At 46.3% G+C, this 27,804-nt stretch overlaps 1 long non-coding RNA gene across 6 annotated transcripts in view; it reads right to left on the reverse strand.

Moving 5' to 3' along the window:
• LOC144756087 (uncharacterized) overlaps positions 1-27,804 on the reverse strand; it is a 1,092,383-nt gene that overhangs the window by 883,923 nt on the left and 180,656 nt on the right. For all 6 annotated transcript variants that reach the window (XR_013595068.1, XR_013595069.1, XR_013595070.1 and 3 more), the window contains exon 3: positions 12,851-12,964. This is a non-coding gene — a long non-coding RNA (uncharacterized LOC144756087). The remainder of the gene's footprint in view (positions 1-12,850; positions 12,965-27,804) is intronic.

Genomic DNA, 27,804 nt, shown 5'->3' on the forward strand with positions numbered 1-27,804 from the left:
TGCTTACTCTAATCAGGGGTTCCACTCGGCAACTCTGGGCATTAGCTTGCCTAATCTCCACAACGGCCCCACCAATTCCGGGGATGCCTGGCTCCACCTTGGGGACTCCCAGCAAGGGACCATCCCACAGGGAAAGCCAGGACGGGTTCCCCAGAGTTATACAGCGCCGGGACGTCCCGTTGATGGGGCAGCTGTGCGCTTTACAAGTATACTACATTTACATTTACAAGTATACTACATCAGTAGCTTTTTAATTTGCGGAAGCCAAACAATTTTATTGAATGTGTCAGCCTTCTTTACATCAATTGCAGCTAATCTATACTGGGTCAGTTCTGGTTGGGACCACAGCCTTCTCCAAAACAGCAGAGGTCGAAGTCTAGCAATGTCAACTCCTGGATTCCTGCCCATATCGAACAACAATGGGATCAATGGGGTATTGGCAGGGAGACGAACTTGGTTCCGCAAAAGCTTATGTTCAGAGCTTGTGAGAGAAGATATTTTAGTCAAACCATACAATGCTGAGCCCACGACTTTGGCATCATAATAAATTTGTAGGGCCAGGGCAATAGTTTTGGAATAGGAAAAGCTATACTCTTTAATACTGGTACCAGTAATTTGCCTATGCCTGAGAGACACTAATTCAAGCTGCGATTTCCACGAGGGTACACGAAAATATAACACCCAGATTAGTAATGAAATCAACCCTTTCTGACGGTGTATATCCCAGCTCTAGTCTGCCCCATGGTGACTAGTGTTTCCTGAAGCTCATAAATTTGGTCTTTGCAGAATTTATTTCAAGACCACAGTCATTGCAAAGATCTTCAAAGCTGGTTCACACTGTGTAAGCCACTAGGTGTCTTTGAGATCAGTAAAGTGTCATCCGCGAATAACAAGATGGGTGCTTTTGCACAAGCTAGTGAGGGTGCATCAGTAGAAAAACAAGAAAGAAAACTACCAATGTTGTTAAGGAATAGGGAGAACAAGGTGTGTGCCAAAACACAGCCTTGGGGAACCCCCTTTAGAATTGGAAACCGTTCGGTCAATTCTCCCTGGCTTACCCATTGGACCTGCGCATCATTATCCTAATGGATGCGAATTAGCATGGACAAAAGTCCCACAGACATACCCATATCAGAAAGCACCTGCCATAGTTTCTCATGGGGAACCAGGTAAGAGGCCGATTAAAGATCCACAAAGGCAACAGATATGCAGCCTCCGTCGATCTCAACTGTCCTCCAATAGAACAATATAATATCAAAAATCAAAAGACTTGGTCCGTGGTGCTAACTTTCCTAGGGAACCCAGCCTGGTATGGGGACATGATAACATTGCCATTGATCCAATCCTGGATCCTGCCCAGAACGAGAAGTGCAAAAACATTTTGGAAGCAATCTTTCAGGCTAATTGGCCTGTATTTGCATGGCAATGGCTTGATGAGATGCGCCGCCTTCACTTACCCCGCCCGACCCTCCTATCATCGGACGTTCGCCCTTCTCGGAAACCAGCCCCGCGGCGTCCTTGGAGACAACCCTGACAACCAGAACCCCACCCCTCTCTTTCTTCCAGGAACCAATCCAGAGCGGCCCATCACCGGAAACACACTGCCATGACCCCGGAAGCTCCGCCTCGATTCTAGCACCGGAACAGGGAAAAGACGGAAGCAGAGACAGAAGCGTAGTCGGAGCAGCGATCTCATGGCAGGAGACTCGGACCGAAGCAGAGGAAGAGCAGGCGACCGAAGGAGAAGACATGTGGAATGAAGACTGGTGGACTCGGACCGAAGCAGAGGAAGAGCAGGCGACCGAAGGAGAAGACATGTGGAATGAAGACTGGTGGAGTCCACAGGAGGTGGCTGAAGAGCGGCTGCAACTCATCGGAGAGTTGCGGCGGAGCGTGTGAGTACAAGCGAACCACCTCCTTAGCACGCTAGGTGCTCTGTATATAGATTTCCCTATAGTTGCACCAGACCTGCCCTCACTGTAAAAAGATTGTACAGCACGTCTTCACTTGTGTACAGCACCGTAGACCTAGTCTATCCCATCACGAACCCTCACCAGACACCCTTTCTTTCTACTCTCTAATCCTTCCTTCCCTATTCCCTCCCGATTCCCCCCCCTCACGGTCGTTCTTTCAATCCCCTCACTCGAACCTTGGTGTTGGTTACGGTTTATGCTACATCGAGTCCAGCAGGACTAACGGCTCCTTATTTCTTTCTCTTCCTGAGACCTCCGAGGACCACCCCAGTTCCGGACTTCTCCAAAGACCCATCACCCCAACGCAATCCCGGAGAATTGAATTGAATTGAAAAGGTTCTTCTATAGCGCATGGCTACTCGGAAGCATCCCAGCGCTTGATATAAAGCAGAAGGAGGTGGCAAGGAAACTACAATATAGGAACCAGCTTATCTATATCTTGGGGAACAGTGCTGTTTTTAGTTTTTTTCGGAATGCGGGCAGGTTGGGTTCTTGACGAAGTGGGAGGGGGAGGGCATTCCTAAGCATGGCTGCATTTCGTGAAAAGAGACTGTCCCCTGAACGGGCTCTGCTGGTCCTGGGAATTATGAGAAGGTTTTGTTGTTTAGAGCGAAGATCCCTAGATGGTTTATATGGTCTAACCATATCATTTAAGATGGGGGGGCCATTCCCATGAAGAGTTTTATGGACCAAACAGAGGGTCTTGAAATGGATCCGTTCCTTTATTGGGAGCCAGTGCAGGGTCCTTAGTAAAGGTGCCGCTGAGGTACGACGGCTGGTACCAGTGAGTAGCCTTGCTGCAGAGTTTTGGGCAGTCTGAAGGTGTCGAATGACTGAAATGGGGGCTCCTAGGTAGAGTGCATTCCCATAGTCCAGCCTTGACAAAATATGTAAATGTAAATGTAAATGTGCTGGACTTGTAAAGCGCACAGCTGCCCGTGAGCATCCCGGCGCTTGCTTAGGGAACCCGTCCTGGTATTCCCCTGTGAGAAACCCCGGCAGGGTGTCCACAAGGTGAAAGCCAGGCATCCCGCCGCGAGGGGCCGTAGTGGAGATTAAGCAAGCTATTGCCCAGAGTCGCAGAGTGTGACCCCGTGAGTTGAGTAAGCACCAGAGCGAGAATTGTCGAGTCCGTGGAATTTTGAGCCCGAGACCCGCCGAGGCGGGGAATCGAACCCTGGTCCACGGTCGATCTCAGCTTCCGGGTCTGCCGCCTCGAACCACTGAGCCACGCTTCTCCACTCTGGACTGGACTATGGTTTTCCTAGCACTTTTGGGTAGCTGGGGGAGAATTTTACGGATTGTTTTCATTAAACCAAAGCAAGTAGCCACAGTCTTTCTTGCCTGGGTTTTGAAGGACAGTTCTGTGTCAAGCCAGAACCCGAGACTTTTTATCTCGGATTTTGGGATGGGCCCAGGCCCCATGCAAGGAGGCCACATAGAAAGGGTGTTAAAAGTGGCCTTCCTTCCAAGCAGCATCAGCTCCGTTTTCCCCCCATTCAGTTTCAGGTGAGACGCATCCATCCACTCTGCAACCGCTCCCAGGCAGCTGCAGAGATTAGTCGGAGGGGATTCCACCTGGTTTAGGGAGACTACTAGCTGGGTATCATCAGCATAACTCACCAGCTGGATTCCAAAGGGGGCTACTACCTCTGCTAAAGGAGCCATGTACACATTAAACAGTGTGGGGCTGAGGGAGGAGCCCTGTGGTACCCCACACTGTAATGGCACTGGGAGGGAGCAGTTGGTTTCTGAAAAGACCCTAAAAACTCTGTTGCTAAGGAAGGACCCGAGCCACTCAAGTGCCTTGCCTGTAACTCCGATTCTCTCAAGGCGGGCTAAGAGGACACGGTGGTTAACCGTGTCAAAGGCGGCACTGAGGTCCAGGAGGATAATGGCCGCGCTGCCACCTGCGTCCAGAATCCTCCTGGAAGCCTCGACCACCCTCAACAGAGCTGTTTCGGTTCCCTGTCCCTTCCGGAATCCAGTTTGGGTGGGATGTAGCAGGTCAAAGGTCTCCAAATAAGATGCTAGTTGTTTATTCACCCATTTTTCGGTGAGCTTACTGATGCCGGGAAGGAGGGAGATGGGGCGATAGTTGGAGAAATCATCAGGGTTGAGATTTGGTTTCTTCAGCAGGGCCTTTACCATGGCTAGTTTCCAGTCCTGTGGTACTATACCAGATTCCAGGGAGATGTTGACCAGATCAATGATGTGTTTGCTAACTTGGGGTAGGGCCAGTGTCAGACTGGACATGGGAGCGGGGTCAAGTGGAGAACCGCTTTTTATTGAGTTGAAAAGGGGGGGGAAAAGTTCATCACTGAGCTGGTGGAAGGATGCAAGGTGAGGTAGGATAGAATTAATGTCATCCATCGGGGGAGGGTTGGATTCAACTACGGGAAGAGGAGGAAGAGAAAGGAGAATCTTTTCGATTTTTGTAGCAAAGAAACTTGCTAGTTCGTTGCAACGAGCACCAGATTCCTCAGATGATAGTTCAGATGAAGGGGGATCGGGGGCTCTTACCAAAGTTTTTACTATTCTGAACATCTCTCTGGGAGCATTAGTGGATTTTTCAATTTTTTCAGCATAAAAGGTGGATTTGGCTGTAATGAGGAGAAGACCAAGACTCCCTACATCGGAGACTTGCCTTTGTTTTCCCTACCTCCTACTGTAATACTGACTCTAGTCTGAAAATAAAGAACCGGCATTGCCCACTATATCCGGCCTCCTTGCATGCTTTTCCAGCCCGCTGCCACCCCACGATCACACTTATCTCCCATCTCGCATATGAGGGCGTGTTTGGCTCCCTTACATGATTCTGGTATGGGAGCTCGATCTGCTATGGCATCTGCCAAGGTGAGAATATACCTTGACCAGTTTTCCCTTAAATGTATAAATATATCTGTTGGTGTGCCTTCTGGTCCTGGGGCTCCGCCTCTAGTTATGGTGTTGAAGGCCAGTGTCCCATCGGATAGCTCAAAAGTGAGCTCTGCTGAAACAATAAGGACAACGAAACAAGAATCACTTGCTACACCTACTGTTGTGCGGTTGGAATAGCTGGGGTAGTACAAAGCAGAGTGTGCTCAACCCACAGGGAAGATACTATGTGGTTGTGGGGGGTAGGCAAACAACCCTTCCTTCACCCTCTAAATTGGTGCCCACAATTTTAGGAAGTCTTTTGAGAGGCGGGCCTATTTCAAATCCTGCCATTCCGATTCCTTCTAGCTTTTAATTGGGCCAGTTTCTATGACTTCCTTGCAAAATGGATATTTTCATCTGAGGGCTGCTCCCAGCTGTTGGTGAGTTTGCCTACAATCCCCATTGTAATATGTTTTGGCTTTTCTAGGACGTTTTTGAAATTTAGTAGCTGGGATGATAAAATAATATAGAATTATTTTCAAAGGTTTGTTATGGATATAAGGTATAGCTCATTTCCCATTACACCAGAGATGTTACAGGCCATCTCGGCTAGAGATACTTGCAGGTCTGCACAAACTGCAATTAAATAATCGGTTTTCTCTGCTAGCTGTGACAATTTAATGCGACTTGCATCATTGGTAGTATGAATAAGGGGACAGCAACTTAGGACAAAAGGCACAATGGGTTGTGATTGCTTTCAACTCTACTCGTAACAGTCATACCTTTGAGGAACAACCAAAAATGGAGATCAATTACAATATAGTTAATTCAACTAGACTGAAACATATTAATGAAAGTACTGACCCCCTCTATCAGATATCTGTTATAAGTCCTGTGCAAGATGGGTTTTAGCCCGACCTTCCGACACCGAATCAATCTGCTGTACAGACCAAGTGGCCAGAGTCAACATAGATGGCACACTATTGCGTGATACCAGTGCAATAGACTTAATCTTTTGACAGTAGAGACCATTATTTGATCTGTTGCCGTCTTAATGAGGCAGTTGTTTAGATACAATCTTGAGTTTTCGGAAATATGCAGCAATCGCAGCCATGCGATTTGAAAATGTTCTCGGAGCTGATTTGAGGTCAAAAGGAAGTACTTTGTACTGGTAGTGGTTGCTTCCAACCAGGAATCTCAAGAATTTGCAGTGCTTTCTGGCTCTTGGAATATGAAAGAACGCATCCTGAAGATCTCTGAAACATAGCCAGTCCCCTTGATAAATCTGAGCATAGATTTGGTGTAATCCCAACACTCTGAATTTCTCTTGCCATATCCATTTTTTGTGACATTCAGATCTAGAATAAGTCTGAATTTGTTCTCTGGGCCTTCTTTTTTACCAAAAAGTAACTGGATACATTCTTTTTCCCCTTTGTGGAAAATGTACAGGCTCAACAGTTTGCTTTTTAAAAGATTATTTACTTCTGTTCGCAACATCTCCAGATGTTGTGTGGATGCTTTTTGTGGAATAGCTGGTGAAAGAGTAATGAATCGGAGAGAGTAACAATTTTGTACAATATTCAGTGCCCATGCGTGTTTTGTGATGGAACTCCACTCAAGTATTTGGAAAAAGTTCCTCCTACCAGAGCAGATAATAGAAAAGGGTCATTGTTTTGGACCTGCAGCAGCTTTTCCTGCCTGAGTCAGTTGGTGACCACCTATTGCTTTTATTTGTTGCCTCTGCTATTGTTGGAAAGGCATTTGCTGTTGCTGTAGGTGGCCCTGGGACCACTGAAAGAGTTGAACCCTCTGCAGATAATAGAAAAGCTCATAAGACCTCAAAGAATGTTTCTTCTGCTCCTTACATTTCTCCAGCACAACAGCATTTAGGGTTTTCATCTCTGTGTTCATACGAGCCATCTCTTAGCCTATATGACATCCAAACACTCAGTCAGTCAGTCAGTCAAAGATCTTTATTCGGCCAATTTAGCCATAAAAAAACATTTGAATTACATAAATATACATAATAAAATCATCTTTGTCAAAATCAAAAAACACAGGAATCATTTTTTTACAATTTTACAAAGCTTAGCTGCAGAGGATATATACCTAAAAATCATTAAGCAAGTAAATTCATTGTTTAAGAGAAGTAGATGGCCGCAGGTTGTCACTTTCTAATATCTCAGAATCTTAATAATGTTTTTTTTAAAGTTCGTCTCGGCCCAGAATAATGTTTACAAAAAAACATGAAGTGCAAAGTGCTCTGTGCAGAAAGTGAATCACATGGGCACATTTCTAGTTTAGTATCGCAGTATACATCACATGGGTACGACACCAGGAGATGAGCAATGCCCATCCTGAATCTTATCAAATAAAACATTTTAACCTGATTAAAAGAGAAGTAAAGGTACGGTTAAATTTTTGGGGAGCCAACTAATAATGAGTGCTCTACAACACTTTTTTTGCCATCTCTTTACTATCTCTTACTTGCTTCAAATAAAGGAGAAAATCCTTTTTCAAAATATTTTTGGGGATTGCAGAAATATCACCCGGTGTGCTGAAACAGTCCTCCAAACCCGGCTTCCCTAATTGTTCATGAATATAAGATAACCAGGGAGTCTTTTTTACAGAGTCTAATTTCAAGCAATCTAACATGATATCACGATTCAGGACTGGTTCTTCCTTGGTCCATTTGTTATACCAGAGCTTCAGGGGAGCTAATTGCATATAAAAAGTCAATGGTGTTACACCTAATTTGTTGCGGCACATAGTGGCAGGAGTGCTTTTAGGTAATGTCAATATGTGTTAACTTCATATTTTCCGCTCTCTGAAGCACTAGGGTATTAGTAAAGCCCCAGACTGCAGCACCATACAAAGCAACGGCACATGTCCGTGCTTTGTAGATGTCTATTACGGCTTTATTTTGGCGAGAGCCTAATTTTTTTGTGAATCTCAAGATTGCCTCTGCGTTTTTATTAAAACTTTCAATCCTTGCATCTACTAGATGTGTCCATGAATTTTTTTGATTAAAATGTATAACCTAAATAGGGAAAAATTGGTACCCGAGACAATATTTCATTATTTATATAAAAAGTTTTTGTTTTTGTTGGGGATTTGCCTATTACCATTACATGTGATTTTGCAACATTGGTTTTTAGGCCAAGGTTGCTCATAAAACCATTAAAAACAGTTAAAAGCCTTTGTAATCCCACCCCAGTTCTCGACATTAAACACAATCATCAGCGTATAATAGGGCTGGTTGCCAACTGTTGGTGCATCTATATTACCAGTTCTGATGTTACTTTCTAAATCATTTATATATAAGCAGAATAAAAATGGAGCTAGTACGCATCCCTGGCGCACCCCACAATCCATCTTTATTGGAGGGGTAAGCTCGCCAGCTGCTCCATAACGTACTCTCCCTGTGACTCCGTGGTGCATTGCTGCTAGATAATGGACGATAGAAGGATCAATGCCCATGAGCAGCATTTTCTCACAGAGTCTCCCACTCTGCACCCAGTCAAAGGCAGAGGTCAGGTCCATAAACCAATGTATAAGGTCCCGGGCTTCGCCATGGTATATTTGCCGATGACCAGGTGTAGATTGAGGCACTCTTAAACGGTGCCCAGACCCTTTCTAAATCCATACTGGATATTGGAAAGTTTCCCATTTTCTGCCATCCAGACCTCCAATCTCTCCAATATTATTCGACTCATTATTTTACAAGAACAATCAATTAGGGAGATTGGTCGATAGCATTTAGGGTCTGACCTGTCTCCCTTTTCATATATGGGCACTATTATTACCGATCTCCAGGAATCTGGTGAACCCAAGGCCGCAAAGCAGCCTAATATATCTGTTAACACTGGTAGCCACAAGGTTATATCTGCTCAAAATAAATCCGTAGGTACTCAGTCAGGCCCGGGAGCCTTATTCTTTACAGTCTGGCAAAGCGCCCTATCTACCTCATCTAGGGTCGGCGGTTGCAAGGGAGATACCTCATATTGAGTATCACTGCCACTAGATGATTCAATACTGTTACCATAAAGGTCAGTAAAATGTTTCACCCAGGTTTCCGGCATAATGGTTACATCAATAATACTATTTTGTGTGCGACAGAAATATTCTTCATTCACTCTCTGCCAGAAGAGTCTGGAGTCTTTGCTCTGTGACGCCTGATGTAGTTTACCCCAGGCATCTTTCCTGATCTCCCTCTTAGGTGCTCCAAAGCACACCTATAATCTATACGAGCCTGCCTAACTGCCTCCTTGTCACGTGGTGTGATTTTTAAGATTTTAATTAATTTATTATGCATATGGGAACATTCTCTATCGAACCACCTTTTATTGTTTTGTTTCCCATCACGCTGGCTCTTAGTTAAAAGTTCCCTAATTGTCTCATTTATTGCCTTATATGATTTCATCATGACTGGGATATTTAATTTTGCTTCCAGATACGCCAGAACGTGCTCAAGGTTGCACTTTATTATCTCCTCTAGGACGAGATCTGGGTTAACAGTGGACCATTTCCTTATTAACCCCTTATTTTTAGTATAAGACAAAAGGTGATACTCTTTCTGACATAGTTGGCTCATAGGTTGGGACCATCAGGTTCAATATTAATGGGTAGTGATCGCTAAAATATACTTTAGGTATTTTAAAAGTAACTATTTGTGAATTAAAATGATCAGACAAAATAATAAAATCAATCAGAGTGCATTGGCCTTTGTCAACCTATGTTACCATATTATTTTTTGTCAATTCTTTAAAGTCTAGGTTTAAAAATAGTGAAAATGTCACCAACAGAGTTGAAAATATTCCCGCAAGGACTGTGTTCAAAATGATTCCTGCCCTCCCCTCCCCCCCCATTTCCCTGGGCAAACGGTGACAGGCCCCAAATTTGGTAAGAGAGCATAGTTTACAATTAAAATCACCCCCCCCCCCATAGTACTACTAAATCAATTTTTATTTTCTCTATATGCTTTGTTAATGCAGTTTTCAGTTCCTGTGCAATAGTAATATTTGTATTTTTAAATTTATAATGCTAAAAATTAACAACCACATACATCAGGTGTTTTTTTAAACAAAATGTTAACAATCTGAAAATGTGGAGAATCCAACTTAATTTCCCTTATACTGACATTTAATGTAGTTGCGATTAAAGTTAATAGTCCTCCTTTATTGTGTCCACCTATGGGAGCTCTAGCTGGTGTATGTATCGAATAAAAATCATTTATATGAGCTGCAACATAACACCAGGTTTCCTGTAAGCAGACCATATTATATTTCATAACAAAATCTAACCATTCTTTAATTTCTAGTTTGCTCTGCAGTCCTGCTATATTCCAGTACAGCCATTTGTAATAACACTGGTCTGGCGGTGGTGGTGATTCTCTAAACAACAAATAGCGGGATTAACTGGGACATCACTCACTTCCATCAACTTTTCTAGTGACGTACTGAGATCCTGCGCTTCAGCCAGTAATATGTCAGAGCGCGCTGACAATAACTCCATGGCATTTTCATGGGTAGTATTAACAAGATCAGGTACTATCAAATCCACCGTACCATCTAAAATCTGATGATGATTTCACCTAGAAATTTTGTTCCACTATTACTACTAATATTGTATAAAACCCTTGGAGTTACTATTGGTGCCTGATAACCAGCTCCATCTATTAATGCTGGTACACGTGTCGAAGGTAAAAAATCAGCTCCAGTCTTCACCCGGGGCTGATGATTCAGTCATTCCACCTGGTCTAAGGGTGAAAAATAATTAAATGTTGGAATAGAGAACAGGGGAGGCCTTTTAATCTGTGTGGGCACGCGACCAGTGCCGATATTAAAAAATGGCTTGTAAAAGTATCCTAATGGTACGGCTTCAATAAAGCCACGCGCACTTTCACTCCAAACAAGCCTATCCATGAGCCAATGTACCAAGTTCTGATCCCTAATGTTCACCACAATACAATCTCCTACTTCAGTTTTTGTATGTGAACCTAACCAGGACCCACGTTCAACATTATTGATGTTATCATGTAATATATCACAAACGGACCAATCCAAGGTTTTTACCAACCAATGCACTGTTTTGTTTTTAAGTTGTTTCCAATCTTCTTCTTTACCCTGAGGCAAGGGGGGAACATTTTTAAAAACAATAACATAAGGAGTTGCTTCTGGAGGTAAATAGAGTGTTCTCAAATGGCTTTTCCTTGTATCAACTGAAAAAGAATTAATATTCCTACCATTATGACTAAACTCTCCATTTTCCACATTGGCTTTAGAAGGACATGGGCATGCGTTACCTGCTTGAATTAACTGAATTTGTGGGTTGCATTGGTGTCATGATATTATTAGTGTCACCACCCACAGGGATCGATATCAAGGTGGGTAAAAAGTATGTAGAACCCTGGTTTGTGGCCAGATTTATGTTTAAAGAGGCATTAGCCGAATTAGTTAAACACCCTGGGGCAGAGGTTGCCTTTGAGATACTAGACCAGAGGTCTTCAAATTTTTTACGCCGAGACCCCCTTGTCAAAAGTTTTTAGGTGTAAGGACCCCTTCCTGACAAAAAATTGTAGGACATGTTACTCATCATCAATAACAGTAAACGCCCGCAATCCCATTAGTAAATCATTTTTACGGTGGGGAAATAATATTAAACAGTGTATTCTGTACATGTTTTAGGTTTTCCACCGCCAGGTAGCTACGTATAAAATAACGGGTAGCTTAAATGAAAAAAAAATGTAAAAAGTTGTTTCTCTGTGGAAAATGCACAATAGCACATTGTGAAACATTTATTAGTTTAGTGCACTTCAGAGGTCTATGTGTAACCAGGGACCCACAGATTTAGTTATTTGATGGTTCAGTGGAGAATATTGACGTTCATTTTTTGTGCTAGAAGGCTACAGCTTGTGACCGAAAGCAATGTGAATATGTGAGTCATTATTTAAAACCTGCATTTTAGTAATATTCAGATTATACCTATTTCTTTTTTTTTTTTTTAACAAAACTGTCCCTTCAACACATCCTGGAGTAGTAAGCGTTATACAAATCCAATTACAATTGAAAGCACACACTTCAGAGCTCAATTGTTCTCTTTGCACTACCACTCAAAAGAATGCACTATTGTTGCGCTCACTGAAATCTGCTTGGAAATAAGAGAGCTAGATTCACCCTTCAGCAGGTTCGCTTCCGTCTACACTAAGCCTCTGTAACCAGATTACAAAGGCATGTAAATATGCAAATGGACTTTAGAGTCCTGTGAAAAACTCGGGCGTGCTGGAGATAGGACTCCAGACACTCAGCTGAGCCCCCAGCAGCTCGAGTTACACTGCAGCAGACCAGGGCGAGTCACAGGATGGGGAAGAGGGGGGCTGAAGCCCTTGGGCCTGGGCAGAAGTGTAGTGTGACTGGGAAGGCGCGACCCCCTTTGCATCGCTCCACGGCCCCCCTGGGGGTCGCGCCCCACAGTTTGAAGACCCCTGTACTAGACCCAATTAATATTTTTAAAGTAATATCAATACTATTTAAGACCCCTACCAGAGGGTCAATTACTGACTTAATTATAGCTGTGAGAAGAAAAGCTGATTCATGTGCTCTACTTTAATTTTATTATGGGACAAAGATCTACAAAAGAAGAGTTGCCATAATATTTATCCATTGATGTTGAGTAAAGATACTGCTACACGTTTTGACAGACATGGTGCATTTGTATGTAGCAATGTTTGTTGTTTGTTATTTTCCTTCCTGAATCTTGAGACAGTCTCACGTGGTTTTAACAGTGGCAACACCTAACTAACTGTCAAGTAAACTCCACGTGCAGCGCCAGAACGTCACGCCTGCCTGCATCTATTTAAAGCCCCATCTGAGCGCGTGACGGTGCTTCGCTTCATAGCGTCACCGTCAGTGCTCTGGACTTCTCTACAACCCGTTCCCGCTCAACCCGGCTTACGCCCAGCAACAATTCTCCTTATTTCCAGCCCCCGGAACCGCATACGAAATCCCGCTCCCACCTACCTGATCTTTCCAGCTCCCGAGTCTTCCTTCGGCTCCAGAATTTCGTCTATATTCTGTCACTGATTTTCAGGAGGCTTTCTGTTCTAGTTCAGCGTTGGAGGTTCCGGTCGTTGCCTAAGAAACAGGTACAACGAAGAACCTCATTATTTTGGTCAGCATTTGTGAATAACAGCTTTCGGTAAGAATAATAACTTTTAAAGGACTAACAGCCTGATTCATCATGGGGCCGTTTTGCGTGGCCCTAATAGCGAATCATAGCGACTCGCTATTGAGGACACGCAAAACGGTATTCATGTAGGAATTGCTAAATAAATAGCGATTCCTACATGTTCTCTATTTGCGAGTAGCAATTTGCTACTCGCAAAAAAAGGAATAACTCCCCATTCATTCCTATGGGCCAAAAGGCCCATAGGAATGAATGGGGAGTATCCCTTATTTGCGAGTAGCAATTTGCTACTCGCAAATCAGATAGCGATTTTAAGGGTGCCAGGGGTGTCCAAAGGACACCCTGTAGCACCCCTAAAATGCACATTTGAACAGGTGTTGCGCACACACATGTCCAAAGGACATGTGTGTGTGTAACATGCAAAAGAAAAAAATGCACTAAAGTGCTTTTTACACTATTTACGCAATTTACCACCAAGTCAGACCTGGTGGTAAATTGAGACCAAATATTGCGATTTCGCTATTTCTATTTGGTTGATGAATTGCATTTAAGGAATCTCTATTAGAGATTCCTTAAATCCAATTCCTCGCAAATATGCGAATTCTTAAATAGCGATTTTTGCATTTGGGATGATGAATCCCAAATGCAAAAATTGCACTCGCAAAAGGCTCTGAGAATCTTGCCCTTTGCGAGTGCAATTTAGCTTGATGAATCAGGCTCTAAATAATTGCGCCCAGAGAAGACTTCACTAGATTATCACGCTCAGAAAAGACTTTACTTAAAAAAGCTCTGGAAGAAGGCGATATCTTATCAAAACAAGAATAACTATTTCTTTTTGGATTTTGGGATAAACACTACCGGAAACAAAGGAAGTAGCTTAATAGAACCTAGCATTGCTAAGAGAGTATTAGCAACAAGCATAACTTTATTTGTCATTGTGCACAAGACAATTGCTGAAATGATTACAGTTTTGCTGAATGGTATTTAATAACAAGTCTAACATTGGGCAGGAAAATGTCATAGTGAGTTGCTGGATTATGTACAAGTATACTTGTTAGTTTGTTGTCTTTTTCTCTTGTACATTTTGTTTTCTTTAGAACCCCTTTTTGGAACAAGTATTTCGACATTAAAGGTATGGACTAATAATCCTAAGGTTTTGATACAACAATAACTCAACTAACAAGTTCTCAACTACTAAGTTCAGAAAAGTATTTTAGATGTTGGCAACTTGTTGAGATGCTATAAGTTAATACAATTCTTGTATTCAAGGTGATTTCACCAAATTAAGAAAAAAATCGAGATACATTGACATTACAGGAGTGTATGCATGGGCTTTTTTGAATTAGGGTAGGTATTATTGAATGAATATTAATTCGGAAGAATTCGAAGGAATACGTTTGATTTAACAATACAAATATTATGTAACATTTTAAATGCAGATTGAATCTCCTAAGAACAGAAGGAAGGCCCAGAGTCACTCCATTCTGAGAAACAACAGTAACACGATGACCAACTGATAGAAGTCAGATCCTCTGTTATTTTGTTTTTGTTTCTCATTCCAATTCCCCTTTCCCCTAGGGAAGAACCAGTCTGACAAGTGTTACAAATCCTTGTTGGTGTGGATGGTTCAAGGAGGTATTTGGAACTGCAGCATCAAGAAGGAAATAACCGGAACACTGCGAGTGACTTCATAACAGAAAGCGAAGCCGCCACCCTTATTTCCTTTTTGATTCTGTATCCTGACATAATGGACCCCACTCAGTTGACTCAGTTAGTTCGTAAATCAAATGAGGAAATGCAAGAATTGCGTGTAGAAAACCAGGCCCTGAGACAAGAACTAGACAGGACTAGGTCAGGGTTTACCAATTGGAGAGATCCATCCTCTGAGGTAGAAAGACCTATAATTACTTCCTTTCAATTTGGTACAACAATTTTCCCTTCTCAAAATGCATCTGCTCAAAGTCAAGAACAACCTTTACAAGTAACAGTAGTAACCCCGAATCCCGTCCCACTAGCAAATCCAGAAAGATTCACTGGGGATAGCAGTCACTATACAACATTCATGAGTCCGTGTCATTTACATTTCATGTGTAAACCACAGATCTTCACTTCTGACACATCCAAAGTAGCTTTTATTATTTCTTATTTAGAAGGTGTAGTAGCCAATTGGGCTATGCCTCTGGTTGATACTAACGACCCACTATTGCACAATCTAACTAATTTCAAGGCAGCCATGTCCAGTTTATTTGCCAAACATGTTTTCATTCATACTTCAGACAATGAACTCCTGGATTTGCGCCAAGGAACCAAAGACTTGATAACTTATGTAACTACCTTTCATAGGTTGTTAGCAGAGACCCATTGGCCTGAAGAAAAAAAGAGTATACTTGTTTTATAGAGGTCTTAAAGATGACCTGAAAGATTCCTTAGCCCATATTGTTAATTTACCTGAAGATTACACAGAATTTCTTGATTTGGTAGTCAAGTTGGACCATAGACTAGGGGAACGAAAAAATAAGAGACCTAGAGGGGACATCAGGAATTTACATTTTAAAACAGACAAAAGGGAATTTGAAGACAAAAATACTGGTACCCATTACCCTTGATCCCAGTATTGGTGAATCAGGTAAAAGGCTCAAGTATTTATACAAAATTGGATTTGCTATGGGTCTATCCCCTTGTCCGCATTAAAGAAGGAGACGAGTGGAAAACAGCTATTCGGCCTATTCGAGTATACTGTGATGCCTTTTGGTCTTTGCAACGCTCCAGCTGCCTTCCAATATTTCATCAATGAAGTATTGCATGACCTCTTGGACATCTGTGCCATTATATACATTGATGATATACTTATATACTCAAAAAATCCAGAAGATCATACGGAACATGTTCGTTCCGTTTTACAAAGACTAAGGGACATATCTTAATGCGTCAAATAGGAGAAGTGCGTTTTGAACACCTCTAAAGTTGAGTTCTTAGGCTACTGGCTGTCTCATGAGGGGATAACCATGGATCCAAAAAAGGTGGAAGCAATTTTGAAATGGCCCACTCCAGCATCGGTTAAGGACACCCAAAAGGTTTTGGGATTTGCTAACTTTTATAGACGCTTCATCTCAAAATTTTCTGAAATTGTAACGCCAATCACACTAAAAAAGGGAAAAAGGTTTGATTCGAATTCAGAAGCTGATCAAGCTTTTGAAACATTAAAAAAAGCATTCACTCCAGCACCCATCTTAATCCATCCAGATAGAACATTCTTTGTTGAAGCTGATGCCTCTCAAACAGCTTTGGGAGGTGTGTTAATGCAAAAAGATTCAGAGTCAGGACACTTGCATCCAATAGCCTTTTATTCACGTAAGTTGTTACCAGCAGAACAGAATTATACCATTGCGGAACGTGAATTATTGCCTATGAACAATTGTTACTTACCTGTAAACAGGTGGTTCTCCACTATTGGTGTCTTTCATAGATTCACATGCTTGAATAGTCCCCGTCGTCGAAGTGGGAGCCCCACGGTAAATAAAATAGCAATAAAAGAATCCCAATAAAATATGTATATAGAAACATATCACATAAATTGCAACACCAGAAATACTTATAAGTACCAGGTTAGCATAACCACATAGGAATACATGGAGGAAAGAAAACAACCTGTATAACATATCCATGTCATTATGTTAGTCCAAACTACAGCCAATCAAGCGCAAGCACCCCTCCAGAACCTTCTCCTCAGAGGCTCAGGCCCTCAGATTTTCGTAGCACAGGAGTGACAAAAAGAGTCTAGGAGGAGAAGCGAGCCTCTGAGGGGAGGCGGGTGGATCGCATGTGAATCTATGAAAGACACCAATAATGGAGAACCACCTGTTTACAGGTAAGTAAAAATTGTTCTTCTCCAGTATTAGGGTGTCTTTCACAGATTCACATGCTTGAATAGAAAAGTGAGCAGTAACAGCTGGCTGTAAGAGCAAAATCAGCAATGCATAGGTATGAGAATGCAAAGATAGCATAACATAGCCAGATAGAGATGATAAAAATAATAATAACAATATCATCACATAATCATATCGGTGGAGGGAAGAAAACAGAGGCTCACCTTAGTTAAAAAGATTGTGACGCACCGCTTGGCCCACTGCCGTATAGGCTTCGTTGATCGTTTCAAGGCAGTAATGTCTCGTGAATGTGTGCCTGCTGGACCATGTAGCTGCTCGGCTTATTTGGTGAATCGGCACACTAGCAAACACGGCAGTAGAGGGTGACATCGCCCTGGTGGAATGAGCTCTCACTGATGATTGAAGAGGCTTGGCAGCTTTCTGATGGCAGGAAGAAATTGCTGAAGAAATCCAACATGCAATAGTTGGCTTGATAACAGAACGCCCCTTGCACATGCGTCCGTAAGCAACGAAGAGCTGGTCAGATTTGCGAAAGGGTGTCGTCCTGTCGATGTTAAAATTTCAGGCATCGTTTAACGTCCAGTGAATGCAAACGTTGCTCGGCTGGAGATTGAGGATTGGGAAAGAAAGTCTTTAAGAAAACAGGTTAATTGAGGTGAAAGTCAGTGGGCACCTTAGGCATGAAAGCCGGGTTAGTGCTAGGCACAACACAATCCGATTTGAATAGGAGGAAAGGAGGTTTAATGGTAAAGGCGTGAATATCGCTCATGCGACGTGAAGAGGTTAAAGCAAGGAGAAAGGCCACCTTCCAAGTCAAAACTTTAAATCCGCTTTGTGGATAGGCTCGAATGGCGCCTTCATCAATTGAGCCAAAACAAATATTGAGATGCCAGGTAGGGGGAGGACGCCTAATGGGCGGGAACTTCCTGAACAGTCCCTTGAAAAATTGACGAATTACTCTGGAAGAGCAGAGAGAGGAGGAACCATCTTGCCGGAAGCGAGAGATTGCCGCCAAGAAAACCTTCAAAGTGGAGTGGGAAAGTCCTGATTGTGCCAGTTGTAGAAAGAACAGCAGTAACTGAGCCGGAGTGGAATGAACAGGATGGATGTTGGCAGCTGCGCACCAGTGACAGAATCTTTTCCACTTTAGCTTGTAGGTTTTTATTGTGGACAGAGCCCTGGCATTGGCAAGAATGTCCCTGCATTCTGGTGAAATGTTCAAATGGGCAAATTCAAGGTGCTCAGGTTCCAGGCCGATAATTTGAGAGAGGAGGGGTCCGGATGATAGATCTGACCCTCGTCCATCGTGAGGAGATCCGCTCGAGGATGAAGGAGAATGGGTTTGCACGGAGAGAGAAGCAGCAGTTCCGAGAACCACGCTTGGCGTGGCCATCTACTGCGATCAGGAGAATGTGGCACGGCTGTCTCCGCATCTTCCATAACACTCGAGGAACTGGTGGAATGGGGACGATTTTAGATGGGGAAGCCAGCTTCCAAAGGACAGGCATTTCTGGTTCACAGGGCTTGCAAAGAGATCCACTGGCGGATGACCCCAACGCCGAAAGATGAAGTCCAGAGTCTGCTGATGCAGCTCCCACTCTTGAGTCGAGGATGCAGACCTGCTGTTGGAATCCGCCAGTATGTTGGAGATGCCTGGTAGGTGAATTGCTGTCAGGATAATATGGTGCCGAAGTGCCCAATCCCAAATACTCTGTGCCAGTCGAGACAGGAGATGAGATATGGTGCCGACCTGCTTGTTCACATAGTGCATACTGGTGGTATTGTCGGTTTGGATGAGCACCAATTCTCCCTGGCTCAGAAGATGGAACGATTTGAGTGCCAGGAAGATGGCCATTAACTCCAGCCTGTTGATGTGCCAGGAGCGTTGAGACAGAGTCCACTTGCCCTTTATGGACAGCCTTTGAAGGTGTGCGCCCCATCCTTCCAAGGAGGCATCCGTCGTCAGAATGAGTTCTGGAGCGGTGGTGAGGAAAGAAGTCCCAGCAGCAACGTTGGGCGATTGCGCCCACCACTGGAGAGCCGACCTCATCCGGGCGGTCACTAGGACCAGATCGTTTTTAGGTCGAGGTAATATCCGGTCTGCCGAAGGCAGAACCGGAAGTACCGAGATTTAATTTTTCTTAGTGTGGACTATTTGTCCCGCCTCTGTTTTTGCCTCTCTCCCATTGGCTGGCTTCCTAAACGGAGGCCAGCCATTGGAGGAGAGAGCTGCCCCTCCGAATAGGCTCCGTCTTTTTCGGATTTGGGGGCGTACATTTTGCTGTTCTTTCGCCAGTGACGTCACCCGTCACTCAGAACAACAAAACACACGCCCCGAATGCGAAAATTACCATGCTTTCTCCGAGGCATTTCTGCTTTGCCTCGGAGAAAGATGGTGGTGGTTTCCAGAGCTGCTCTGCTCGTCCCCCCTCCCTCCGCCCGCAGCTCTCCTTCGTCCCGCTCCCCCCCTTCCTTCGCCCGCAGCTCTCCTCCGTCCCGCTCCCCCCTTCCTCCGCCCGCAGCTCTCCTGTCCCGCTCCCCCCTCCCTCCGCCCGCAGCTCTCCTCCGTCCCGCTCCCCCCTCCCTCCGCCCGCAGCTCTCCTCTGTCCCGCTCCCCCCCTCCCTCCGTCCGCAGCTCTCTTCCGTCCCGCTCCTCCCCTCCCTCCGCCCGCAGCTCTCCTCCGTCCCGCTACCCCCCTCCCTCCGCCCGCAGCTCTCCTCCGTCCCGCTCCCCCCTCCCTCCACCCACAGCTCTCCTCCGTCCCGTAGATTCTTTGCTAAAAGGGGTGAAACAGACTCGGGGTGGACTTGTTTAATATCTGTCAGTGGTTAATAGTAGGTTGTTACGGATAAATGCTGACAATGGCAGTTGTTGACACATGGTTGAGAAGAAGGTTGTGGATGAATGGTGAATGAATGAATATGGTAAAATGAGGAGAGGCAGAGAAGAGGACGGGCGCACGACATAATTGGTGAGGATGGTCACCACTCAGAGGTAAAATGGGGAACATAAAACAAATTAAACTTATCTACTGTAGTGTAAGCAAGCAGTATCTCCACGATGTTTGTGGAGTCGGCGTGCCTCGTAGAGTATAATCACATATATTACTCTTGGGTTATAACTAGAAACTCAAAGCAATCCTCGCCCGCCTTTAAAGGGACCAATGCTGTTCATTTAGTATTTGGAGGCAGTGTACAGAAGAAGCACACCGACTGGCTCCCCGCAGACGGAATACCAACATACTCTGAAAGAAAAGAAAGGAAGCATACATCCCCTTTCCCTTACAGCCCCCACCCTGCGGATGCAAGCATCTACGCTTAAATGAATGAATTACTGTATGTATGAAGAGCACATTCATGAGACGGAAAGATATCTTTTTGTATATTTAGCGCCCTCTAATGGCCAACTATATTATGTTTCTACAACTGAAGTAGATTTGGCCGTAAACTACAAGCCCATTTGGAGTTTCCACAGAATTACGGCTATCTGCAGGAATTTTCTTAGGAGATTCCTGCAGTTCAGTTAGACTATGAAATGGGGAACAACACTGCAGGCCGGATTTTTCCTGAAGGCATTGTCTCGACGCTCCACCTGTGCCGTGAAAGAGGGCCGGTCACCGCCTGAGAAACAGTAGTGAGTGCAGAGTAGTGAGTGCAGAGTAGTGAGTGCAGAGTAGTGAGCGCAGAGTAGTGAGTGCAGACTAGTGAGTGCAGAGTAGTGAGTGCAGAGTAGTGAGTGCAGAGTAGTGAGTGCAGAGTGTGAGTGCAGAGTAGTGAGTGAGTCAAGTCAAGTCAAGTCAAGTTAAAATTTGTATAGCGCACTACTCACCCAGAGGGTCTCAAGGCGCTTGAGGGAGGGGGGGAGCTTTACTTATCAAATATCCAAGTTTTTAGTTGTTTTCTCAAGGAGAGGTGGTTCTGTGTGAGGCGGAGGTGGGTGGGGAGGGAATTCCAGGTCTTGGCCGCTAAGTAGGAGAAGGATCTTCCTCCCATGGTTGATCTTTGGATGCGTGGAATTGCGGTAAGGGCTTGATTGGACAATCGAAGTTGGCAGGTGGGGGTGTAGAAGGACAGGCGCGAGTTGAGGTATTCGGGTCCTAGGTCGTAGAGGGCTTTGTGTGCGTGGGTGAGGGGGCGAAACGTTATTCTCTTGTTGACGGGAAATCAGTGGAGGTCTTTCAGGTGACCGGAAATGTGAGCTTGACGGGGGATGTCTAGGATGAGTCTGGCTGAGGCGTTTTGGATGCGTTGGAGTGTTTTCTGTAGTTTGGCTGTGGTGCCGGCGTAAAGGGTGTTTCCGTAGTCCAGTCGGCTTGTGACCAGTGCATGGGTGACCGTCTTTCTTGTTTCGGTGGGGATCCAGTGGAAGATTTTTTTGAGCATACGTAGGATGTTGAAGCATGATGATGAGACGGCGTTGACTTGTCTGGTCATTGATAGGGAGGAGTCCAGGATGAAGCCCAGGTTACGTGCGTGGTTCGTTGGTATGGGTGCGGTTCCCAGGGCCGGTGGCCACCATGAGTCGTCCCAGGCGGAGGGGGACGATCCTAAGATGAGGACCTCCGTTTTGTCCGAGTTTAGTTTTAAACGGCTGTTCTTCATCCACTCGGCTACTTCTTTCATTCCTTTGTGTAGGTTGGTTTTGGCGGTGTTTGGGTCTTTGGTGAGGGATAGGATCAGCTGAGTGTCGTCTGCGTAGGAGATAATGTTGAGGTTGTGTTGGCGCGCAATGTATACGTCGAATAGGGTGGGACTGAGTGAAGATCCCTGGGGCACGCCGCAGATGACCTCGGTGGCCTCTGATCTAAAAGGGGGGAGGCGGACTCTCTGGGTTCTTCCGGCGAGGAACGAAATTATCCAGTCCAAGGCTTTTCCTTGTATTCCGACGTTGCTGAGGCGTTGTATAAGGGTGCTATGACAGACTGTGTCGAAGGCTGCGGAGAGGTCAAGTAGGATGAGGGCAGCAGTTTCTTCGTTGTCTAGTAGAGTTCGAATGTCGTCTGTTGCTGCAATGAGGGCGGTCTTGGTGCTGTGTTTGGTTCGGAAGCCGGACTGTGAAGGGTCGAGGGATTTGTTGGATTCGAGGAAGGCGGCGAGTTGACTGTTGACGGCTTTCTCAATGACTTTGGCAGGGAATGGGAGGAGCGAGATGGGGCGGTAGTTCTTAAGTTCAGTAGGATTTGCTGTAGGTTTCTTCAGGGGGGCGCTGAGTTCGGCGTGTTTCCAGCTTTCCGGGAAGGTGGCGGAGTTGAGGGAGCAGTTGATGACGTCTCGGAGATGGGGTGCGATAATGGAATCTGCTTTGTTGCAAATGTGGTGGGGACATGGGTCGGTTGGTGATCCTGAGTGGATGGTGTTCATTAGGCGGATGGTGTCTTCAGTGGTGATTGGGTTCCAGGCGCAGAGGTTGATGGAGGGAGGTTTTAGTTCGGTGGTAGATGGGGTGGGCTGGTCTCCAAAGCTGTTATGAATGTCAGCGATTTTGTTATGGAAGAACGAGGCTAGAGAGTCGCAGAGGTCTTGGGAGGGACTGATGTCGTTGGTGCCGGCGGTGGGGTTGGTGAACTCTTTGACGATGTTGAATAGTTCTTTGCTGTTGTGGGCGTTGTTGTCGAGTCGATCCTTGAATGCTGATTTCTTGGTGGATCGGATCAGTTGGTGGTGTTTGCGGGTGGCGTTCTTGAAGGTGGCCAGGTTGTCAGTGGTTGGATTTTTTCGCCAGGCTTTCTCGAGGGTGCGACAGATCTTCTTGGATTTCTTAAGGTCATCATTGAACCAGGGGGCTTTTTTGCTGCCTTGCTTGATTTGACGGTTTTTCAAGGGTGTTAATTCTTCAGCGCTATGGGTGATCCGTTGTGTGAGGTTGGTGGCTGCTTGGTTTGGGTCCGATGATTTTGCAGGAGGGTTTTGGTGAAGCGATGTGATGAGCTGGTTGGTGGTAATTTTATTCCAGTTTCTTCGGGGAATTGGTTGTGGGTGGTTGTGGGTCGTGGTCTTTTTGTAGTTGAAGTGTACGCAGCTGTGGTCCGTCCAGTGGAGAGCTGTGGTGTGATTAAAGGAGATGTGCTTGCTGGAGGTGAAGATTGGGTCGAGCGTGTGTCCGGCACAGTGGGTGGGGGTATCAACAAGTTGTTTGAGCCCGAGATTGGCGAGGTTGTCCAAAACAGTGGGGGTGTTGTTGTCGTTGTTCTTTTCCAGGTGGAAGTTGAGGTCTCCCAGTAGAATGTAGTTCTCGGAGGGGAGGGCGTGAGGGCTGATGAAGTCTGTGATATCTTCGCTGAATTGTGTGCGGGGTCCGGGTGGTCTATAGATGAGGGTGCCTCTGAGTGTGGTCTTAGGGTCGGTGTGAATTTGGAAGTCAATCAATCAATCAATCAAGCCACTTGTATAGCGCGCTACTCACCCGGGAGGGTCTCAAGGCGCTTGGGGGAGGGGGTCTGCTACTGCTCGAACAGCCAGGTCTTGAGTTGTCTCCTGAAGGCGAGATGGTCCTGGGTCAGCCGAAGGTGGATGGGGAGGGAGTTCCATGTCTTGGCCGCCAGGTAGGAGAAGGATCTGCCTCCGGCGGTTGCTTTTCGGATGCGTGGTATGGCGGCGAGGGCGAGGCTAGTAGACCTTAGCTGGCGGGTGGGCGTGTAGAAGGTCAGGCGGTCGTTGAGGTACTTCGGGCCCAGGTCGTGGAGAGACTTGTGTGCGTGGGTGAGGAGCCTGAACGTGATCCTCTTATTGACGGGGAGCCAGTGCAAGTCCTTCAGGTGGCCGGAGATGTGGCTGCGTCGGGGGATGTCCAGGATGAGTCGGGCGGAGGCGTTCTGGATGCGCTGGAGTCTTTTCTGTAGTTTGGCTGTGGTTCCGGCGTAGAGGGTGTTTCCGTAGTCCAGTCGGCTGGTGACGAGGGCCTGGGTGACCGTCTTCCTGGTTTCGGTCGGGATCCATCGGAAGATCTTGCGAAGCATGCGTAGGGTGTGAAAGCATGATGAGGAGACGGCGTTGACTTGTCTGGTCATCGAGAGGGAGGAGTCCAGGATGAAGCCCAGGTTACGTGTGTGGTCCGTTGGCTTGAGAGCGGTGCCCAGGGCTGGGGGCCACCAGGAGTCGTCCCAGGCAGAGGGTGATGGTCCCAGGATGAGGACTTCCGTCTTGTCTGAGTTCAGTTTCAGGCGGCTGTTATTAATCCAATCGGCGACGTCTTTCATCCCTTCGTGTAGGCTGGTTCTGGCGGTGTCGGGGTCGCTGGTGAGGGAGAGGATCAGCTGGGTGTCGTCGGCGTAGGAGATGATGTTGAGGTTGTGTTGGCGTGTTGTGAGGTTGTCATCGGAACTGGTCGTGATGCGGATGGTGTTCTTATGAACGATGGCGATTCCTCCTCCTGTTTGTTTGATGCGGTCCTTTCGGATGATCTTAGTAGCCGTCCGGGATGGCTATGGCGATGTCGGGCGCTGATGAGGTGTTCATCCAGGTTTCTGTAAGAAAGGCGACGTCCGGCGATGTGGTGTCGAGTAGGTTCCAAAGTTCAATGGCGTGTCTGTGGACCGAGCGGGTGTTGAGTAGGATGCAATTCAGGTGGTTAGTGTCGGAGTTCTGTTTGGAGTAAGTGGATTTGGTGTGGGTCCTGATGCAGTCGAACTTGCAGGAGTGGCAGGTGAAGGGTCCATGGGTGTGTCCTGGGGCGGCTTGGTAGCAGTTTGGTAGTCGGCCGGGGTTAAGGGCTGTAAGGGTTGTGGTGTCGTACGTTATGCGGGCGGAGTGGATTTTGCGGGGGCCAGGGGGTCTGGCGCTGGGCGCGGTCCAGGCGCGGACGGGCGTAGACGGGCTTACCTCTGCCGCACCTTCGGCGTGCATGGGGCGCGTTCGCTGCGCGTGAACGCTGCGCGGGAGCGAGGGAGGAGCAGCTGGGAGGCGGGAGCGGGGTGGAGAGGCTGGCTACGAGGCACAACAAACAAAATGGCAGCGAAAGCAAAACTGAAACAGGACGAGATTGGGGCACAGAGAAGAATGACGCTATGGGCAGTGGCACCGGCACAATCAGGCAATAATTCTTAATTTAAAAGTCAAGCAATGCGAGCTCTCCGACAGACAGATTGCATAGATTAAAATGCGAGCAGTGAAATAACTTGCACAAATTAAATGCGAGCAAAGGAAACAATAATTCTTTTGCAGCAGTGAGCAATAGCAGGCACAAGATCTTTACAAGAATGCGAACAAGCGCTACGATACCCAGGCACCAATATTCTTTACAGGCAAGCAGTGTGAGCCAAGCGCTACGATATCCAGGCAGGGAGCCTGGGGAGCGACCGCTTCTCACAGAGTAAGAGAGGTCAGAGTGCAGAGTATTGAGTGCAGAGTGTGAGTGCAGAATGCCGAGTAGTGAGTGCAGAGTAGTGAGTGCAGAGTGAGTGTGCAGAGCAGTGAGTGCAGGTGCAGAGTGGTGTGTGCTGTTGAGTGCAGAGTGCTGTGTGCTGTTGAGTGCAGAGTGCTGTGTATTGGCAATGTAAATGACAATGACATTTATTTATGATTTAAATAAAAAAAGAAATGTCATGAGCAATGCCAATAGCTCTACCTTTAATGATGCCGAGACCATTGCATTGTAAATGCTTGTTTGAAAGAGCCGGTGACCTGACGCCACGGTCTGTCCAATTCTTCCTGAATGGGGCGACCCTTGAGCCTGCAATTTGGGATCAGAGAGATGCAGGAGGATGCCATCCCCATAAATGTCTTCAATAGACTAACTGAAACGGACTCTTTTGAACAGATAAGAGCCACTAAGTGTAGAATCCGCAGTTGACGCTCGTAAGATACGAATGCCTTGGCTAGTGACGTATCCAGAGTGGCGCCTAGAAAAGTTCTGCAAGGAGCTGGGTCGACCTGAGACTTCTCGGTGTTGATGGAAAGGCCGAGGGAGCGAAATAAGGCCTGACAGAATCGAGTGTCCCGGGACAACTGACTGCGAGATTGCGACTTGATTAGACAATCGTGTAGGTATGGAAAAATTTGAACGCCCTGTAGACACAGGTAAGCCACCACTGGAGCCAAGACCTTTGTGAAGACACGAGGGGCGGAGCGCAGGCAAAAAGGCAGCACTTTGAACTGAAAGTCTCTCCGCCCTACCCAGAAGCGCAAGTACTTCCGGTGCCGTGGAAGAATAGGCACGTGGAAATAAGCGTCCTGGAGGTCGATGGTAGTCATGAAGTCGTCCTTGGAGAGAAGACGTAGAATCTCCACGAGCGTGAGCATGCGGAAGGATTGGCACTTTAGATATTTGTTCAGTGCCAGTAAATCGAGGATTGGACGTCAGTCGCCTGTCTTTTTGAGGATGAGGAAAAACCGGGAACAGAATCCCATCCCTTTCTGAGACTTGGGAACCACTTTGATGGCACCTTTTTGAATCATGATGCGAATCTGCTGGAAAAGTTCTTTGAGGTGCGCTGGAGGCGGACCAGTCGGAGGAGTGTGAGGAGGAATCTTGACAAACTCCAAGGCATGGCCCTTTGATACAATGTCCAGCACCCAACGGTGCGAGGTGATAGAGGACCATAGAGAAAGGAACAGGGAGATTCGACCTCCAACTCTGAGCGGGGAAGGCAAGTCATTGCCTCTTGGAAGCGGAGCCTCTATAGGAAGACTTTCCTCGGTACGATTTGGAGGCTGCTGGCAAGAGGACTGTTGCGACTGGGAGGAATAACGTTGATTTCCTTGACCATAGGAGCGGTACTGATTGGATCCACCGCGAAAAGAAGAGGTAGTGCCGCGTCCGCGTGCACCACGAAAAGGCTGTTTGCGGAACTGCAAAGTGCCAAAGGAACGAGCCGTTTCGGTATCCTTCTTTATCGTCTGTAGTGCTTCATCGACGTGCTGACCAAAGAGTGATTCGCCATCATAAGGCATGTCCAGGATTTTCGCCTGAACCTCCTGGCAAAAAGAGGTAGAACGCAGCCAACCCTGACATCGCAGAACAGCTGCCCCCGCGAGGTGACGGAAGCCAGTGCAGGCGATATCCACACAGCAGTCTATGATCTCTTCTGACACGCTCTCCTCCTCCTGAAGAATCTTTAGAGCCTCTGCTCTGGAGGACTCAGGAATGAGGGCAACAAAGGCAGGCATGTCATACCACAACTGGCGGTCGTAGCGTTCTAGTATGGCCAGCAAATTTGCAGCCCTCACAGTAGTGGAAGCCATAGTAGAAAAATTTCGCCCAATGGCATCAAGGCGATGACCTTCGCGATCAGGAGGAGAAGTAATTGGAGAAGAGGGGTTTCTGGAACGGCGCTGGGCGGCCTGTGTGACCACGGAATCTGGTTTAGGCTGTGCAACCAGGCAAGCTGGAGAACCACGAGGCGCCTTATACTTCTTCTCCAAACGAGGTAGCTGTGCCGGAATGGAATTCGGCATTTGCATCAACTTGACAACCTCATTCCAAATAAAGTTGATGATGGGGACTGTCCGGACTTATTTGAAAGGTTGACTTTTAAAGTCGTAAAGAAAACAGTCTTCGTCCTTTTGGACCATAGGAAGTTCAAAGCGGAGCGCCGCTCTATCCATAAGCTGGTGAAAGCTTGCGATGTCAACAGGAGGGGAATCGCCTAGAGTCGCAGGAGGTGGGGACGGTGTTTGGATCTGGTAATTGTCCCAATCTGCCGTATTGCCATCATCATCATCGTCATCCTGAACCTCGCCGTCCTCTCGCTCTGGGCGAGCAGCATCATCATCTTTATACACCGTACCGTGGACCTGAGGTCGTAACCGGTACAAATGGCGCTGCTGGCTGTGGCAGCGGAGCAGCAGCAGGAGCTGTAGACAAAGGAGAGCCATGGCGAGATGGCGGAAAACGCCTGTTGTAATCTTCCAATATATATTGGAGAGTGGAAATGAGGAAAAGTGGTAGTGTCGCTGTAGGAACC

The sequence above is a fragment of the Lissotriton helveticus genome, chromosome 5_1 (assembly GCF_964261635.1).
Source record: "Lissotriton helveticus chromosome 5_1, aLisHel1.1, whole genome shotgun sequence".
Taxonomy (NCBI): domain Eukaryota; kingdom Metazoa; phylum Chordata; class Amphibia; order Caudata; family Salamandridae; genus Lissotriton; species Lissotriton helveticus.